This window comes from Coloeus monedula (genome assembly GCF_965178545.1).
Source record: "Coloeus monedula genome assembly, chromosome: W".
Classification (NCBI taxonomy): Eukaryota; Metazoa; Chordata; class Aves; order Passeriformes; family Corvidae; genus Coloeus; species Coloeus monedula.
Window position 1 is genome coordinate 1,369,801 of NC_138821.1, and position 20,644 is coordinate 1,390,444.

Consider the following 20,644-nt stretch of genomic DNA (forward strand, 5'->3'; position numbering starts at 1 on the left):
CCTTCAGAACTGTCCTCCTCCCCCCACCTTCCTCCCTTCTCCCACTGACAATGTAAAAAGACAACCCTTAAGATGTTCAGTCTGTTTACCACTTCCATAATAACCTTGTTTAGTCCATTTAGAAAGAGAAGTCTCTTCTTGCTCATGCTATGAAAACATTATCACAACGAGACAGCCACCCACTTCCAAATATTGTTCAGTCCATTTAGGAAGAGGAGTCTCTCTGCCTGCGTGTGAGTCCCTTCCTCCGACTTGCAGCTTTTCCTGCAACTGCTTTCGAGGGTCCACTCTTGAAGTTTTTTGGGGTACAATTTTAAGGTTGAGCCATTCAGAAACAAAAACAGAGGCCCTTCTCCTTCCCTGGTGTCCTGGGTTGCAGTGTATTCTATTACCATCCCCATCAGCCGTTGAAATCAGGTGGGGCAGTGTTTCCTTGCCTCCTCCCCCCAGACTATCTTGCTGTTAATGGCCCATCAATGGCCCATCATTGTCCTGCCGCATGACTCATAGATAACTCCCTCTGGACTATCATCTGTTAATGAGCCCAATCAACACCTGGCCTCATGACTCATTACCCCATTGTGAGATGCTCCACCCAGAGGGAGGAACCAAGCATCCCAGCGTGGATATAAGCTGAGGCTGAACACCAGAGACAAGGCCTTTCCACTGGATTTCCAGAGGACAGGAGCTACACAGCCACCACTGGACCTTCTGAGGAAGAGCAGACCCTCTTTTCTACAGGATCACCGCTTCAGAGGACTGCAGCCACCATTCTAGCAGACTGCTACCACCACCCTGCCTAACAGGGACTCAGGTTGTATCTTGACTCTGTCAGTTTGAACCAGTGTTTTCTTTTAGTTTTTTTTCTTTCCTTTTCTTTAACTTCCCCATTAAATCGTTATTCTGACTTGGTGCCTCCCACTGGTTTGTTTTCAAACTAGTACATAATTTGGCGCCCAACGTGGGGCAGCTCTGAGAGAAAGTCAGAATTACAATTTTGTGTTAACGGAAACCTATTCACCATGGTGCTCAGCTTGTCTACGGGGGTACTGTATCTTGCTCTCTATATTTTTCCTCACATGGGGAACTACCTGCCTGTAGTATTACTCCTGTTAAAACCAGGGAATGGTATGAGAATTGCTTTAATGGTTTATTATGTCTACAGCATAATAACCTGCGAGGCGATGAATACCATTCGGAGTATATACTCAGTTTTGTTTGGCTGTCCTAGTCTGGGCTCCTATGTCTGGGATCTCCTCAACAATCGCACCCAGCCCCTGGTGGGAGGAGTAGAGAGTGGTTTCTTCCAGCCTTTCAGGCCAGGCACAGCAGTTTTTGAAAATATTGAATTCCCTCTGGATGTCAAAGACGGAATAAACTTGCTGTCAGTTCTGCTTTGTCTTCTCTGTACAGCCTGCACCATGTACACCATGCTTAGGATCAGAGCCATGGCACAGCATCCTCAGGATGAGGGAGGGAAAAAGAGCAGAGCAACAAACATCATGCCTACGCAGACTGACACAGAGGAGAAAGAAACCAAATGCAAAGCAACAGCATCCATGTCTACGCAGACTGACACAGAAGAGAAAGGACCCAGATGCAAGACAACAGCGTCCATGTCCATGCAGACTGACACAGAGGAGAAGGGAACCAAAAGCACTCTCAGTGTCCCCATGCAAACCGTCACCGAACCAGAACAGCCTAAACCAATTGCAGTTGCCCCCGTTCAGAAGAAGAAATCAAAAAGCAAATCAGCCCGCATAGTGACTGACGAGGATGCAGCAGGACCTTAGCACCCAGCAGAAGAGGCAGAGCCTGAGATCATCACTCGGTCGCTATCCCTGGGTGAGCTGTGTGACCTGCGGAGGGAATTCACCCGCCAGACGAACGAGTCTATCCTGACCTGGCTGCTCCGCATCTGGGACGCTGCAGCCAATGACACCATTCTGGAAGGAAGTGAGGCCAGGCAGCTGGGATCTCTGTCCCGGGATGTGGTCATTGACCAGGGGATCGGGAGAACCCAAGAAACTCTCAGCCTCTGGCGGCGACTGCTTACAAGTGTAAGGGACAGGTACCTTTGTAAAGAAGACCTCCAGGTGCACCAAGGGAAATGGAGCACAATGGAACAAGGTATCCGGTGCCTGAGGGAATTGGCTGTGCTGGAGATCATTTTCTCAGAAGACGAGAGATTTCCTAAGAGCCCAGATGGTGTCCAGTGCACGTCACAGATGTGGTTGAGGTTCGCACGCCTTGGACCAGAGATGTACTCCCGTTACCTGGCAACGCTGCAATGGAGGGAAGGCGAGGACAGGGTGGGCGTCTTGGTGAACAAACTGAGGATTTACGAGGACACCGTCACAGCCCCGTTTCGCACCCATGTCTCATCCGTGGAAACAAGTCTTTTGGCTGAGCAAGTCCGGAGCTTGATTGAAGAAGGCCATCAGAAACTGAAAAAGGAACTTAAGGAAGAGATTTACCCGATCTCGCCAGAACCAACAAGAGTCTCTGCCATTAGGAGCCAGCGTCCCCCAGCCAGGGAGAGAGGATACACCCCATGAGGTAACCTCTGGTTTTTCCTTCAGGAACATGGAGAAGACATGAGTAAGTGGGATGGAAAACCCACCTCCTCCTTAGCAGCTCGGGTACGTGAACTAAAAAGAGGGACAACTACCACAAGAAGCGCATCTAGAGTCAATATTGCTCCGGTCTCTCGCACACAGAACTCCAGACGGTACCGGAATGATAATATGACCGATCCTCTTGAAGGGACCTCAGGAACGTATTCACCGGAAGGGAGCAACATGCAACATGACCAGGAACAGAGGGGCCCTGCCTCTAGCCAGGTAGAGGAAAGGGAGAATCGGGTCTTTTGGACTGTGTGGGTCCGATGGCCTGGCACATCTGACCCACAAAAATACACGGCTTTGGTTGACACCGGTGCTCAATGTACTCTGATGCCATCAAGGTATGTGGGAGCAGAACCCATTTCTATTTCTGGAGTGACTGGAGGATCCCAGCAGCTGACTGTACTGGAAGCTGAAGTGAGTTTAACTGGGAACGAGTGGCAGAAACACCCCATCGTGACGGGCCCGGAGGCCCCGTGCATTCTCGGCATAGACTATCTCAGAAATGGGTATTTCAAGGACCCAAAAGGACATCGTTGGGCTTTTGGGATAGCTGCTGTGGAGACAGAAGATCTCAGACAACTGAGTACATTGCCTGGCCTCTCAGATGACCCCTCTGCTGTGGGACTGCTGAGAGTTGCAGAACAACAGGTGCCAATCGCCACAGCAACAGTGCACCGCCGGCAATACCGCACCGACAGAGACTCTGTGGTTCCCATCCATTAGATGATTCGCAAACTGGAGAGCCAAGGGGTGGTCAGCAAGGCCCATTCACCTTTCAACAGCCCTATATGGCCAGTGCGTAAGTCCAGTGGAGAATGGAGGCTGACGGTGGACTACCGTGGCCTGAATGAGGTCACACCACCATTGAGTGCCGCTGTGCCGGACATGTTGGAACTTCAGTACGAGCTGGAGTCCAAAGCAGCAAAGTGGCACTCTACTATTGACATTGCCAATGCCTTCTTCTCCATTCCTTTGGCAGCAGAATGCAGGCCCCAGTTTGCTTTTACCTGGAAGGGTGTGCAATACACCTGGAATCGACTACCCCAGGGGTGGAAGCACAGTCCCACCATTTGCCACGGACTGATCCAGACTGCATTGGAAAAGGGTGAGGCTCCAGAACATCTGCAATACATCGATGACATCATTGTGTGGGGAAACACAGCAAAGGAAGTGTTTGAGAAAGGAGAGAAAATCATCCAGATTCTCCTGGAAGCTGGCTTTGCCATCAAAAGGAGCAAAGTCAAGGGACCTGCTCAAGAGATCCAGTTCCTGGGAGTAAAGTGGCAAGATGGACGGCGTCAGATTCCCACTGAGGTCATCAATAAGATCACTGCGATGTCTCCACCGACCAACAAGAAGGAAACACAAGCTTTCCTAGGTGCCATAGGTTTCTGGAGGATGCACATTCCCGAGTACAGCCAGATTGTGAGTCCTCTCTACCTGGTTACCCGCAAGAAGAATGATTTCCACTGGGGCCCTGAACAGCAGCAAGCCTTCGCCCAGATCAAGCAGGAAATCGCTCATGCGGTAGCCCTTGGCCCAGTCAGAACAGGACCAGAGGTGAAGAACGTGCTCTACTCTGCAGCCGGGAACAATGGTCTGTCCTGGAGCCTCTGGCAGAAGGTGCCTGGTGAGACTCGTGGCCGACCACTGGGATTCTGGAGCCGAAGCTACAGAGGGTCTGAAGCCAACTACACTCCCACAGAGAAGGAAATCTTGGCAGCCTATGAAGGAGTCCAAGCTGCCTCTGAGGTAATTGGCACTGAAGCACAGTTGCTTCTGGCACCCCGACTACCGGTGCTGGGTTGGATGTTCAAGGGAAAGGTTCCTTCCACGCATCACGCCACCGACACCACATGGAGCAAATGGATCGCCCTCATCACACAGCGTGCCCGTATTGGAAACCCGAATCGCCCTGGGATTCTAGAAATTATAACAAACTGGACTGAAGGTGAGACTTTTGGATTATCTTCTGAAGAAGAGGAAGAGCAAGTGACTTGTGCTGAGGAAGCCCCACCATATAATGAGCTACCGGAGACTGAAAGACGTTATGCCCTCTTCACTGATGGTTCCTGCCGAATTGTAGGCGCTAGCCGAAAGTGGAAAGCTGCAGTATGGAGCCCCACACGACGAGTTGCACAAGCTACCAAGGGACAAGGTGGATCGAGTCAGGTTGCAGAGCTTAAAGCCGTTCAGCTGGCTTTGGATATTGCTGAACGAGAGAAGTGGCCGAGGCTCTATCTCTACACCGACTCATGGATGGTAGCTAATGCTCTGTGGGGATGGCTGGATCGCTGGAGAAAGGCCAACTGGCAGCGCAGAGGGAAACCCATCTGGGCCGCTGAGATTTGGCAGGACATCGCCACTCGAGTAGAGAAGCTGACCGTGAAGGTTCGACACATGGATGCGCACGTACCCAAGAGTCGGGCTAATGAAGAGCATCGCAACAACGAGCAGGTGGACCGAGCTGCTAAGGTGAAAGTATCTCAGGTGGATCTGGACTGGCAGCACAAGGGAGAATTATTCCTAGCTCGTTGGGCCCATGATGCCTCTGGTCATCAGGGGAGAGATGCAACATACCGATGGGCCCGTGACCGAGGGGTGGACCTTTCCATGGACAGCATCTCACAGGTCATCCACAGTTGTGAGACCTGTGCTGCAATCAAACAGGCCAAGCGGGTGAAGCCTCTGTGGTACGGTGGACGATGGTCAAAGTACAGGTATGGGGAAGCCTGGCAGGTTGATTACATCACCCTTCCCCAAACCCGCCAAGGCAAGCGCTACGTGTTGACCATAGTTGAAGCGACAACTGGATGGCTGGAGACCTACCCTGTGCCTCATGCTACAGCCCAGAACACCATCCTGGGCCTGGAAAAGGAAGTCCTGTGGAGACATGGCACCCCTGACAGGATCGAGTCGGACAACGGGACTCATTTTAAGAACAGCCTCATCAACACCTGGGCCAGAGAACACGGTATTGAATGGATATATCATATTCCTTATCATGCACCAGCTGCCGGAAAAGTTGAACGCTGCAATGGACTACTTAAAACCACCCTAAAGGCACTTGGTGGGGGTACCTTCAAAAATTGGGAAGTGAACTTAGCAAAGGCCACCTGGATGGTCAATACCCGAGGGTCCATCAATTGAGCTGCTCCCTCCAAGTCTGAACCCTTGCACACAGTGGATGGAGATAGAGTCCCTGCGGTACACCTGAGGGGTATTTTAGGAAAGACTGTTTGGATCAATCTCACCTCAGGCAAAGGCAAACCCATTCGTGGGATTGTCTTTGCTCAAGGACCTGGTTGCACTTGGTGGGTAATGCAAAAAGATGGGGAAACCCATTGTGTACCACAAGGAGACCTAATCTTAGGTGAGAACGGTGCGTAGGGTTTCATTGTATATATATATATATATATATATGTATGTATGTGTGTGTAGAGTTTAAAGAAGGTATTGATTTGGGATGATGTAGATGGTAATAGAATAAGGGGTGGATAATGTCCTGGGTTGCAGTGTATTCTATTACCATCCCCATCAGCCGTTGAAATCAGGTGGGGCAGTGTTTCCTTACCTCCTCCCCCCAGACTATCTTGCTGTTAATGGCCCATCAATGGCCCATCATTGTCCTGCTGCATGACTCATAGATAACTCCCTCTGGACTATCATCTGTTAATGAGCCCAATCAACACCTGGCCTCATGACTCATTACCCCATTGTGAGATGCTCCACCCAGAGGGAGGAACCAAGCATCCCAGCGTGGATATAAGCTGAGGCTGAACACCAGAGACAAGGCCTTTCCACTGGATTTCCAGAGGACAGGAGCTACACAGCCACCACTGGACCTTCTGAGGAAGAGCAGACCCTCTTTTCTACAGGATCACCGCTTCAGAGGACTGCAGCCACCATTCTAGCAGACTGCTACCACCACCCTGCCTAACAGGGACTCAGGTTGTATCTTGACTCTGTCAGTTTGAACCAGTGTTTTCTTTTAGTTTTTTTTCTTTCCTTTTCTTTAACTTCCCCATTAAATTGTTATTCTGACTTGGTGCCTCCCACTGGTTTGTTTTCAAACTAGTACACCTGGGAGCAAAGGGTCTTCATCATCTTCATCGTTAAGACTATCTCTGGGAGCATCTCTAGGTACTGAGGTTTTCTCCTTTCCCGTTTGGAGCAAAAAGTCCTCATCTGGTTCATCTCTCCCTGTCCAAACTTCTCATGAAATTACAGCTGCGTCAGCATCTGCCTATCTCAGCGCAGGTGCTTTTGCTTATGAGTTGAACACTCCACCCCCCATATCTTCATGAAATTGCAACGGATACTCTGATATATCATAGCTTCACAACAGAATTTCAGCTTTAAGCATCTCCTCTCTCTCTTCCCTCAGGTTTTTCAGCTCTTCACAGCAGTAAAAGGGTTAATCTCACCTCGGCCTTGCAGCTTTGCAGCTGGAATGTTGAATCTTTCTTAGCGCAGTGGAGAGGGAGGAGAGCCAAGCCGCTCCGGCTGCCCACGGCAAGGCAGTGGGGGGAGTTCCACGGCTGGAACAGGTCCATCAACTCCAGGATGGCCGTGGCCTGGCCCAGCCTGGCCCAAGCAGGGCCTGGCCAGGCCTGCTGGCCCCCACACGGGGCCTGCAGCCACCTGTCCCAGCACCGGAAACGAGAGAGAGCTTGGGGGGGGAGTTTGCCTATTCTCAAATGTGGATCACAGAGGTGTTCACAACTTTAAGTAGCTTAGAGAATTGTCCATATTCAAACTGGTCAGCTGATAGGTTCTATCAGTTCCCAGAGGAAACTGTAAGCACTCCTTAGCAAGGACGTCCCTTCCGGGACTATGCTTGCTAACCTATGACAAAAAGGAAAGCATCATGCCAATCAATGTTGTGCCAGAACAGATGTGGATGGGAATCTCTTACCTCTTCTGGGAAACTTGAAAAGGAGCGCTGGATGCCAGCGTGCTATGAGAGAAGTGATGGCAACGGCTCAATCCGTAATCCCACAGGGAACACAGTTATCGGAGAAGGTCACTCAAACTCCATTAGCAGGACCATCTGTAGATTCCCCAGCAACCTAGAATTGCTACCACCAGGGGCGCAATGCAAATTGACAACTTCCAAATTAGTATGTTTTATGAATAAAAATCATGCAGTGATACCCACAGGGGTCACTGGAACATCTTGGAAGAGACAAGACTTTAATAGTAGGCAAGGAAAGATGTAGCATCATAGGGCTCATTGTTTTTCCATCAATTGTTTCAGCAGATCAAAATGAAGAGCTAAGAGTTTTGGCTCAACCTTTACATCCTCCACTAGTTATTCCAGAAAATACTCCAATAGCCAAAGCTATTGCCTTACCATCTCATGCAACAGAACAGATCATGCCAGTGACCGATCAACAAGCTTCACTTGGCATTGAAGACGTGGACATTCATGCCAGTTGGATGAAGCAGATAGGCTGTGATCGACCTGTGCTCGTTTGCAGCTTAACATGTAGAGACAAGACAATCTCAATCAAGGGAATGTTGGACACTGGTGCAGATGTTACAGTCATCTCTTATCTCTTTTGGCCCAAAGAATGGTGCTTGAGGGCACCTCTGAACTCGCTTTCAGGTATTGGAGGAAATACCCTATGCCTGCAGAGTGAGCAGGCAATTGTTGTTTCAGGACCAGGAGGAAAGACAGCAATCATTCGTCCTTTCATTGTGCAGAAGCCCATCACAGTATGGGGAAGAGACATCTTATCACAATGGGGAACAAAAATGGAAGTGGATTTTTAATAGGGGTCACTGCAGCACTCACCACCTTGAAATTAACCTGGAAGACAGAAGAACCTGTCTGGGTGGACCAGTGGCCACATGGAAGAAAAGAAACTGAGTGCCCTCAAGAGTCTGGTTAAGGAGCAATTGCAGAAAGGCCACATAAAACCAACCAATAGTCCCTGGAATTCTCCAGTATTCGTGATTAGCAAGAAAACCTCCAGTTCATGGAGATTGCTCCATGACCTCAGAAAAATTAATGAGGTCATTGAAGAAATGGGACCACTTCAACTTGGACTTCCATCTCTCTCGATGATTCCGAGAGATTGGCCACTTGTGATCATTGATCTCAAAGATTGTTTCTTCAACATCTCACTTCATCCAGAGGATGGTCCTCAATTTGCATTTTCCATCCCAAGTATCAACAGACAAGAACCTCTGCAAAGATATCACTGGGTTGTTCTTCCACAAGGTCTCAAAAATTCTCCAACCATTTGTCAATGGTTTGTGGCGCGAGCCTTATCTCCAGCGCAAAAGAAACATCCACAAGCAATAATTATTCATTATATGGATGATCTGCTCATTGCAGCATCCACACAACAAGAGCTACAAGAAGCTTGCCACAGTGTGATTACAGAAGTCTAAAAAGCCGGATTGGAAATCTCCACTTCAAAAATTCAAGAAAATTCACCGTGAAGATATTTAGGATGGAGACTTACAGGACAAGCAATAAGAGCATAGAAGATACAAGTCAGAACTCAAGTTAAAAATCTGCGAGATCTACGGCAGCTTTTGGGAGAGATCAACTGGATCAGACCAATCTTGGGAATCACAAATTATGAACTTGCACCACTTTTTAATCTCTTGAGGGGAGACTGTAATATCAATTCGCCTAGAACTCTCTCACCTGAAGCTCAAGAAGCTCTTAAAAAGATTGCTGAAGCTCTTCAACAAAGACAAGCACATTGCTTTATACTGAGCCAACCATTTTTCCTTGCAGTGTTAGGAGAAAATATGCAACTGTATAGTCTCATATTTCAATGGGACTCGTCACAGCGAGATGCTTTATTAATATTAGAGTGGATTTTCCCGCCCTACAGATCCCCTAAAACAATTTTCACAACTTTAGAAATGGCAGCTCAAATTATAATCATAGCTAGAGCAAGGTTACTAACAATGGCAGGCAAGGATTTCACGACAATCTATCTGCCTTTGAAAAAGAAATATTTTGATTGGGCAGTGCAAAACTCAGATGATTTGCAGGTTGCATTGTTAGATTACTCAGGCATTTGCTCAATTCATTTTCCAAGCCACAAACTGCTACAAGCAAAAATAAGCTTTAGAGAAAAACCCATGATAAGTGAAGTGCCATTAGACGCAACAACGTTATTTACGGATGGTTCAGGGAAAACACAGAAGTCAGTAATAACATGGCAGAATGCAACTACAAAAGAATGGGAATCAGATGTTGAGATAAAACAAGGCTCACCCCAGATTGTGGAATTAGCAGCAGTTGTTCGAGCATTTCATTTGTTTCAAGAACCATTCAATCTAATTACAGATTCAGCTTACGTAGCATATATTATTAAAAGAATAGAAGGATCATTTCTGAAAGAAGTTGATAATGAGAATCTGTATTCTTATCTTTTGTGTATAAAAAAATTATTAGATCAGAGAGAACACAAATATTTTATCTCTCACATCAGAGCACACTCTTCTCTTCCAGGATTTTTGGTAGAAGGAAATGCACAAGCAGACAAATTGACCATGGTCATTTCAAACACTTTGTCAAACACTTTTGAACAAGCAAAACTGAGTCATGCATTTTTTCATCAGAACGCACAAGCACTGATGCGGACATTTCGCATTTCTAAAGATCAAGTGAAGGCCATCATAAGTGCTTGTCCGTACTGTCAGCTTGTGCAACCCCCTGTATCCACAGGAGCAGTCAATCCGAGAAGATTGCAGAGCCTGCAATTATGGCAGACAGATGTTACAAAATACCCATCTTTTGGGAGATTTAATGTGGAAGGTATCTTTTTAGCTTTATACCGGCTAGCGCTTGTATTTCAATGCCTTAGAAAGCCTCGAGCAGCCTTGAGAGGTAACAGGGGCGATCTAGCACTTTAGTAGCTCTTAAATCGGTACCTGAATCAGCTGCAGAGCAAACACCATCAGCAGAAGCAAAGAGGGAGAAATATAGCTCCCTGCTCGCTCAATTCCCTGCAGTTAGAAGCTTTCAAATGAGACAGACAACCAGAGATGTTCACAGGAAAGTAGCTGAGCTGAGAGAGACCCGGAGCCTCCCCTTGACCATCTTTTATTAGGAGAAGGGGGAAGGGGAGGACTGGGGGCGGACCCAGGGTGACCGGTTAATCAGACACTGCTAAAGAGTCTGAGTTACATTTGGTTTTGCCCGCGCTTAGAACAAAGGAGCTCAGAGCACATGGGCAGGAGCACGTGTCTTTGGGAGGGGGAGGGGAAGCTCAGAACAGGCAGCAACAATTTAAAAATATTCATGTATCTGTGGACACCTTTTCAGGTGCAGTCTTTGCTTCCCTACATGTAGGCGAAACAGTGAAACATGCATGTCGACATTTTTTGCAAGCATTTGCATCATTGGGTGTTCCTCAGGAAATTAAAACAGATAATGGTCCAGCTTGCAGAGGATGAACCTTTGACACATTTTTGAAAAATTGGGGTGTTCGTCACATATTTGGCATTCCTAATTCTTCTACAGGCCAAGCCATCATTGAAAGAACACACCACACTTTAAAATCCCTTTTGGATAAACAGAAAAGGGGGGAAGCAGAGGCTACACCTCAGATGCGATTGAATAAAGCTTTGTATGTTTTAAATTTCTTGAATAGCTCCTTTGCAGAACTTACTCCACCGATTATCAGGCATTTTTCAAATAGTACTCAGGCAAAATTGAGAGAAAATCCTTTAGTCTTGATCAAAGATTTAGAGACGGTAAAGATTGAGGGTCCATTTCAACTAATAACTTGGGCAAAGGGTATGCTTGTGTCTCAACAGGTGCAGGACCGAAGTGGATTCCAGCAAAAAACGTGAAACCTTATCAAGTCCAGAAACAAGCAGGAATCGATGCTGACTTCGGCGGGGGGAGACATGCAGACAATCAATGTGATTGATAAAGCAAGCTTCGTTTATTGGCAATACAGAGGCACTTATATAGTGTAAGTGTACATGCTTATCAGTTCTTTAATTAGTTTAAACTTACGAAAGCGCATTCTTACTTCTACATAATTGGGTTAGATAAAAGGCTACATTTAGCAAGCTTCTATTATTTATGTTTTGACTTGAAAAATCAAAGTTCTCCCTCCCTTCTCATGGTCAGTACATCTTATCAGCACAGCACTGTACCTCCTTAAAACTCCGTTTTGGTTCTCAGGCCTGTTTCTCATTTTCTCATGCAGGCCTTTGCTTGTGCAGGCCTTTGCTTGTACAGTTCTTTTATTGATCTGGCTTTATCAATGATCCATGTCCCTGATCCTCTAACCATTCTTCAACAAATCGACTCCGGGAACATGGAGGCGAGCACGCAGACGTGAATCAGTGACAGCACTTCTGTCCATGCCACAGACATCAGTTATCTTTCTGTGCAAGAATTGTGGACTGAGTCTTATGCAAAAAGTGGGAAAGTTAATGGTGTAAATTTTGTATGTCAGAGTGTGTTAGAAGTTGTGTTACAGATCAGAGATTCCTATGTGGGATAAAGCTGTTGAGAATGAAGCTCAATCAGGTATTACATTTGTGCCTTATCATCTCACTGATTGCCTTAAGCAATGCAGCTTTCCCAGTGAAACAACCAAAAGAAAATGTCTGGGAGACTTTGGCCAATGCATCAGGCTTAGATACCATCTGTCTAACTCATTCAAGACCAAAGAAACCATTTTCGACATGTTTGGTCAGTCTACCAGCAGACAAATTGCCACCTTCCAAACATGCTAATCTAAAACTTTCACGATTCGGTTCAAATCCAGTGGAAAGTTGGGATGCTTGGACCAAATCCCTTCTGGAGGCTCCTTATGAACCTCAGGAATTGGAAATTCTTGGTTCAATAAAAATGGAGTTTTGTGTAATATTCAGTTCTCCAGGGTCATTGAAACAAAATAAAGACAAGATAACAGATGTCGCTCCAAATTACAAAATATATAGAAATGCAAATTCTTGGTGCAATTCAACAGTAAAGATGAACACACCGTTCAACCAGGATCCATTACAATTGCCACGAGGGATGTTTCTCATTTGTGGAGACAGAATTTGGCCTGCAATTCCCTCAAATGTCAAAGGCGGTCCATGCAGCTTTGGAAAGCTTTCTTTGCTAACGCCTAATGCAAAAATGATAAAAGAACATAAGAGTGGCGAGAAAAGATTTGTTGTGCAATATAAATCTGATTGTAATGACAAATTTTCAGCTTGGAATTTTGGACAAAGATTTTCTGCAGCTCTTCTTTTACCTGATGCTGCTGCAGGAGCAGCCTTAAGACAATTGGATCAATTAGGCTGTTGGCTAAGTAAGAACTCTCATGCTGTCTCTCTCGCACTGAGCGATATTTTAACTGATGTTCAGAGTGTGAGACAAGCGACTCTGCAGAACAGAGCGGCAATTGATTATCTTCTATTAGTGCATGGACATGGATGTGAAGAATTTGAAGGTATGTGTTGAATGAATTTGTCGGATCATTTGAAATCCATCCATGAAAGTATACGGCAATTAGAGGATGGAATAGCTAAACTTGGAGAAGAAAGCGGATCATTGTTGAACGATTTGTTCAATTGGTTTGACCTTACACCCTTATAGAGAAAAATTTTGAAGATAGGTTTGTATGTTTTAACTGTTGCAATTCTTTTAGTATTTGTGCCTTGTATACTTCACTGTGCTAGATGATCCACAGACAAAGTTGTCAAGGAAGTGTTTTTGTTTCAAACAGGAGGGGGAGATGTAGGAACCCAGAGTGCTGAGGATATTTCTCTGCCTGTTTTTAAGGGTTCTTACCCCCCTGAACAACACTGTTTTAACCTCCAACATTGGAAAAAATTACCAACAATCAGACAAGAACTAGAAAATACAGTGGTGTGAATTAGGTGATAGACTACTATGTAAGATTGTCACAGGGTGAAAAATTTAGAGGTTTTGGGCTTCTCTTTGTAGTAAATAGATAAGAGCAAGAAACATCAAAATGGAGGATTGCTGTTGTTCTCCAAACCTTCTTCTTCTTCTTCTTCTACTACTCCATATTCTGCAGTAAAAGTAATTTGGGATGATTGGACAAAGAATTCCACAGTTCCTGGCTGTGTTACTGAATAATTGGTAGGAAAGTGAAAATAATATATGTTTTTAGTAACTAATGGTCAAATTATTGTTAAAAGACTGTGTAAATCTTGATAATTAGACTTCTCTCCTGCTTTCTGTGCTCTGTGCTGTGCTTGGGTCACGCTAGTGGCTCTGTTCCTCTGATAAGGCTTAATAAACAACTATTCGGCAGCATTGAAACTCCAGGAAAAGTCTGGGTTTATCTTTGAAACTCCTTGCAAGGACTTTTAGAAAATTCTCTCCCATCAGGAGGGATTTGATTTATGGCATGGTTCAGTGTCACAGGAGAATATAAATAATCTTCTCCTCCTTTCTCCAAGACTTCCCCTGCTGTGTTCCCCCATATGATGATGTCATCAATGTACTGCAGATGTTCCAGAGCGGCACTCTTTTCTACTGCAGTTGGTGGCAGATCGTGGGACTGTGCTTCCACCCCTGGGGCAGTGTGTTCCAGGTGTACTGCACACCTCTCCAGGTGAAGGCAAACTGGGGCCTGCATTTTGCTGCCAAAGGAAATGTCGTGGGTTCGCTAGCATAGTCCCGGAAGTGATGTCCTTGCCAAGGGGTGCTTACAGCTTCCTCTGTGACCTGATAGAACCTATCAGCCGGCCAGTTTGAATATGGACAATTCTTTAAGCCACTTAAAGCTGTGACCGCCTCTGTGATGCACACTTAAGAATAGAAACCCTGAGGCAGACTCTCACTCTCGTTTCCGGTGCTGGGACAGGTGTCTGCGGGCCCCGTGTGGGGCCCAGCAGGCCTGGTCCAGGCCCTGCTTGGGCCAGGCCGGGCCGGGCCACAGCCATCCTGGAGCTGATGTACCCTGTTCCACCCGTGGAACCCCCCCCCCCCCCCACCCCCACCCCAGCCCTGCTGTGGGCAGCCGGAGCGGCTCGGCTTTCCCCCCCTCTCCACTGCGATAAGCCACATTCCAGCGGCAAGGCTGAGGTGAGATTAACCCTTTTAGTGCTGTGAAGAGCTGAAAACCTGAGGGAAGAGAAAAGAGGAGATGCTTAAAGCTAAAATTCTGTTGTAAAGCTATGATATATCAGAGTACCCGTTGTAATTTCATGAAGATATGGGGGGTGGAGTGTTCAATTCAACTTGTAAGCAAAAGCACCTGCGCTGAGATAGGCAGATGCTGGCGCAGCTGTAAATTCATGAGAAGTTTGAACAGGGAGAGATGGAAGCGATGAGGACTTTTGCTCCAAATGGGAAAGGAGAAAGCCTCAGTTCCTAGAGATGCCCCCAGCGATTTCTTAGAGATTAAATGCTCCAGGAGATGGGTGAAGAGAACTTTTGTTTCTGAACTGCTCAACCTTAAAATTGTACCCCAAAAAACTTCAAGAGTGGACCCTCAAAAGCAGTTGTGGGAAAAGCTGCAAGTCGGGGGAAGGGGGGAAGGGATTCACATGCGAGCAGAGAGACTCCTCTTCCTAAATGGACTGAACAAAGTTATTTGGACGTGGGCAGCTGTCTGTTGTGATAATGTGTTCATAGCATGGGCAAGAGAGACTCCTCTTCCTAAATGGACTGAACAAGGTTATTATGGAAGTGGTAAACAGACTGAACATCTCAAGGGTTGTCTTTTTACGTTGTCAGTGGGAGAAGGGAGGAAGGTGGGGGGAGGAGAAGTGTTCTGAATGTGTGGTATATTTTTTTTTTCTTCTTTTAGGTCTGTTAATAAACTTCTTTATATTCTTTCAAGCTTGGTGCCTGCTTTGCATTTCTCCTAATTCTTATCCCACAGAAGATAAACAGTAATGAGTATATTGGACCAAACCACTACAGGAAGGGAGAAAAATGCATTGACAATATCGATGGTCACATACCTCTTTGCTGCCTTGGACTCCAGTTCGTACTGAAGCTCCAGCATGTCCAGCATGGCTGCACTCAGTGGTCGTGTGTCCTCATTTAGGCCATGGTAATCTACCATCAGTCTTCATTCTCCACTGGACTTACACACTGTCCATATAAGGCTACTGAAGGGTGAACAGGTCTTTCTGACCACCCCTTGGCTCTCTGTTGCAGTGAGGATACTGCAATACGCATATATCAAACCAGGCGTCCCGTGGAAAGGAAATACATATGGACAGACAGATTCTTGATAGCTGTTTCAGAGAGATGTTTATTTCTCCAGCCGCATGGCCGGGGCTCTGCCGAGGAACTGCTACAGTCACGGGACCAAGGGTCCCTTGCCCGCGCAGGGGAACACAAACCAACCAATGGGAACGAGGCTGAGCAGGGGCAGGGAAACCCCGTGTCTGTCCCCTCAGGGCCCCTCTCCCAGGGCTACACGGCGGGGAGAAGAGACCCCAACACCTCACCCGTTTTATTTTAATAAAAGGAGAATGAAAACAACTGGATAAACATAACAAGAACAGTTTCAAAACAAAACAAGCCACCCTCCTGAGTCTTTAAATGTCCAAACAGATTCTGTGGAACATCTTAGGGCTGACAGAAGGGAGACAGGACTCTCCGGGCATGCTTTGTGGGGAAACTGAGGCAGGAGAGGGTTTAACTTCTTCCCTCCCCCTTTTCATCCCCCACTCGGCATTGGAAAGGGATTTTTGGGGAAACAATTGGCAAAAGCATGGTTTTGTGAGGGAAACCATGGATGAAAAAACGGATTGGGAATACACTGGGGGTAATAGGACATAGGGTAAAAGGGAAAGGTGGGATTAGGAAAGGGAGACTGTAGGGAGGGCTTACAATGGAGATATTGTCTAACATGACTACGATTTTTTGCATATATACTGCCTTTTACAGGAACGCCATCAGGCCCAGTGACCTGCGATGCTTGTAACCCTTTTCTACCTAGTATAATTGTGAATTCCACCACCTCTCCATCTCCCAAGCTTGGGATGCATTTTTCAGGGTTATTCTTTTTAATAGCAGTTCTATGCAAGAATATGTCTTGCTGGTTGTCACACCTTGTTATACAACCATAATTTTGCTTAACATTATACCATTTTACTATCCCTAAGATCTTAGGTACTATGATCTTTTCCTTTATCCGAGTGGCTGCTCTTTTCTGTCTCGCTGCGTCTTTGCTCTCTCCTTCGGTCGCTCCCGTGTTGGAATTGTCAGGGCTGCTGGTGCCTGTGCGCTCTTCCCGGGGTCGCGTTCTGGGCTGTGCGGGCCCAGCCGGGCCGCACTGCTCAGTTCTCTGTGCGTCGCCTCCTCTGGTCACAGCTTCGCTGCCCCTGCCAGGCGCTGTACCCACGTCTCAGCCGGGCCCCCAAGTGACCACCCCCCGTGCCCTGCTCCAGCGCGCGTTTCGGCTGGGCGTGGCTCCGTTCTACTGCCACTGCCACCAGCCGCCACCCGCACGCCGCCCCTCTCGGTCGGGCGTTCATGGGGCTTGCTCCACCACGCGCTGCACGGGGCAGTGCGGGCACCGCCAGGTCTCGCTGCTCCCGCCGCACCTCGCTCCGCCACAGACACTGCGGCTCGCTTGGCTCCGCCCGCACACAGGAACTGCCTCGCTGCTGCTCGCAGAGGGCTCGGTGCACGTGGACGAGGCCGCACGGTCCCTGCGCCAGGCTTCCCTTCGCCAAGACACAGCTGACATTGCTCAACAGTCTCAGTAATTAAATAATATTCACGAAAATATTCTTCCATCGGCATATATTTTGACTCCAATATTAACTGTGTCCAAACGGTTTTCCAAAAGCCCTTCGTAAGAATTAAATCCCAAGAAACATAGAAAAAGTTCTTAAACAACCATGCCAGGAAGTGTTTCAGTTCTTTTTGAGCTTGAATCAAGCTAAAATTTACAAATCGTTGTTCAAGAATCATTTTAAGTTTAAGATAAATGTCCATATGAGGCTCTGAGAGCCAAGAGTCTTCCCACGGTTCCTCCATAGTTTAGATATGGAATAGCAAAGCAAAACCAAGAAGAGGAATCCAACGTTTCCAGGGTTTACTCACACAAATCAGTCACTTAGGGATCGGGGATCGTTCTGCCCACATTCACCACAATTTGTTGCAGTGGGGATACTGCAACACGCATATATTAAACCAGGCGTCCTGTGGAAAGGAAATATATATGGACAGACAGATTCTTGATAGCTGTTTCAGAGAGATGTTTATTTCTCCAGCCGCATGGCCGGGGCTCTGCTAAGGAACTGTTACAGTCACGGGACCAAGGGTCCTTCTGCCCGCGCAGGGGAACACAAACCAACCAATGGGAATGAGGCTGAGCAGGGGCAGGGAAACCCCGTGTCTGTCCCCTCAGGGCCCCTCTCCCAGGGCTACACGACGGGGAGAGGAGACCCCAACAGCTCTCCATTCACAAATCACCTTATGGATGGGAATCACAGAGTCGGTTGGTGCGGTATTGCTGACGGTGCACTGTTGGTGTGGCAATTGGTATCCGTTGTTCTTCAACCCGGTAGTAGGTTGAAACATAGTTGATGGACAAGCTGCTAAGCCAATGGTGCTTTTGCAATTTGCATATTTGAACTGCGCACTGGGGCGGGAAATTCCCTTCTTTGTTCCTGTTTCCAGGGCGAAAGGGAGGCTCTGGGCCCCTTTCTCCCTCCAGCTGCTCCCAGGTCTCTGCAGGGGAACCATCCTGGAGCTGCAGGCAGTTAAAAAAGAGCCATGAACTTCCACACAGCTAAAACCACCCGGAGTCTTTTCTCGGGACCGGTGGGCCCCCCCCACCCGGGGAAGGGGTTGATCAATAATTAACTCATGTAAGCAGGGTTAACTATTGGGAGACAGCAAATGTTAATTACAAAACCTAAGAAGCAGGATTCACCTTAATCTTGTCAAGATAAGAAGAACAAGAATTTGTTTTGAACCAACACAGAAACTGCTGAATCATTCTACAAAGGACTACGCATGCTCCAGAAAGAAAGATTAAAAGTGTATTATGATGAAGACTACTGGCCTTCATCAGAAAGACCCCCAAGGAAGAAGAGGAGCCTTCCTCAGTGAGACCACCAGGACACACCAAGCATGTGTGACACATATGCTAATGATATTAATGACGTCTGAGAACTAATTTGTATAACCACTCCTATCCCAAGGAATGTGATGAATATTCATGAATTTTACCCATAATATTGTGTCGTGAGAAGTGCCTGTGTGTGTGTTAGGAGGAGCGATCCCCCACGCACCCGGCACCAAATAAAGCAAATACCCACTTCTTGGACTCTGTCTCTGAAGTGTCTCTTGGCCCAGTTTGGGGCAATTCATCTGGCACCCTGAGATGGGACCCTAACTCTGCCCGGCTGCTGGATCCAGGGGTAAGCAGCCCTGAATTTTCAGGGGGAGCTTAGCTGTCCCCTTGCTCATGGTGTGGGTAGAAAAGGACCATCTGCACCAAATTAAGGTATTTTGCAATTTTTTTGTTAAGTAGAATTTCCCGTGGGTCCGGGGTTCGAGTCCCCAAGGGTGGGTGGAAAGTCCCGAGGAGACTGGGTCTCCCAAAATTAGTCCTGGGCAAAAGGAAAGGTACCTTTAAGGGGTTGAAGCCCCCAGGGATTGGACCCCACTGTTGTGCACAAGGAAAGGTACCTTTAAGGGGTTAGAGGCCCCAGGGGTTGGACCCCACTGTCGTGCACTATTGTATTTTTGTTCTGTCTGTCACTGTTTTGCTACTGTGTGAGTGAGAACGGATGAGACGTGTCCCGGACGAGACATGTCCCGGACACGAAGCGAGTGTGGAGTAAAGTGATTGGCAGTGAGTGAATTAGTATAAATCATATTAACTATTGGTTTAGAGTGCAACCTTGTTATCTGGAGGGAGGCAGATTGTATCACTGGAGATTTTAAACATTAAATTGAGAACACACAGACACCCAACCCCTTTTCTAATGTAGCTCCACCTAACTTCCCTTCTGAAATTCCGTGGAAACAGTTGTGAGGCTTGGACTTTGTGTACATGTATTAATTGTGAGAGAAAGTGGTATTGTACTAGAAGAAGTGGGTGATGTCCAAAATGAAGGTGTAGGTAATGTTAAAGTAAGGGGAGAGTGGCAGAAAATAGTGAGAAATTTGAGAGGAACTGGTTAGAAAAGTACAGCAAGTGTATGTAAGAAGGGATGAGGAAAAGGCAAAAGCAAAGGCAAAGGTGATGGCAGAGGTTGTAGGAATTGTGGACATTATGGTTAATAGATTTAGGTGTTTAGTTCCCTTTTCTGCTTGGTGTTTTGTGTGGAGCTGTAAGGGTCCTGTTATGTGGTGCTTGTGCGGAGCTGAAAGGCTCCTGTTTGCAGGGGACCTATGCCCCTGTACCTTTTGTGTTTTGTTGTGAAAAGCCAAAATTGGCAGGTTTCAGTCCTGAGGCCAATCCGGAGCTCCTGTCTTGTGGGGAACCCTGCCACCAGTCTGTAGTTTATTGTAGCAAACCAGAATTGGCAGATTCTAATCCTGAAGCCAATTCTGCAGCTGCTGCCTTGTAGAGATGGTGTTGTCCCTATGCAGGCCTAGGTATTTGTCATGCAGCCTTGTCTGTGGGGGTTATAGAGAAACTTTAGGGGAAAATGCCTGTCCTGAGTGGCCAGTGAAGAAAAAAAAAAAATTTGTTGTCCTTCCTTGGTTAATTTCTTAGTCACCTCTCTACTCCTGGGGTGGACTTGGTAAAAAAAAAATTGAGATAAGGAGCAATTGATTACTAAAAGAAGATTGATTACTAAAAATGTGATTGGTTATTAAAAAAAAAAAAAAGGGGGGGGTTTTAGGCAATAGCATTGCTTGCCACCAAACTCAATCTTGTCCAAAAGGAAAACCACTAGAACAAAAGGAGCAAACTGATAAGGCGAACTGCTCCAAGGCAAAAAGAAGAAGCCTACTAAAACTCTGAAAAAAAAAAAAAAAAGAAAAAGCAATTCAAATGCCTGATTCACAGACTGCAACTCTTGCAAAAATTTTAAAAGCAGTCTCACTCCCTCCACTGAAGAATCAATTG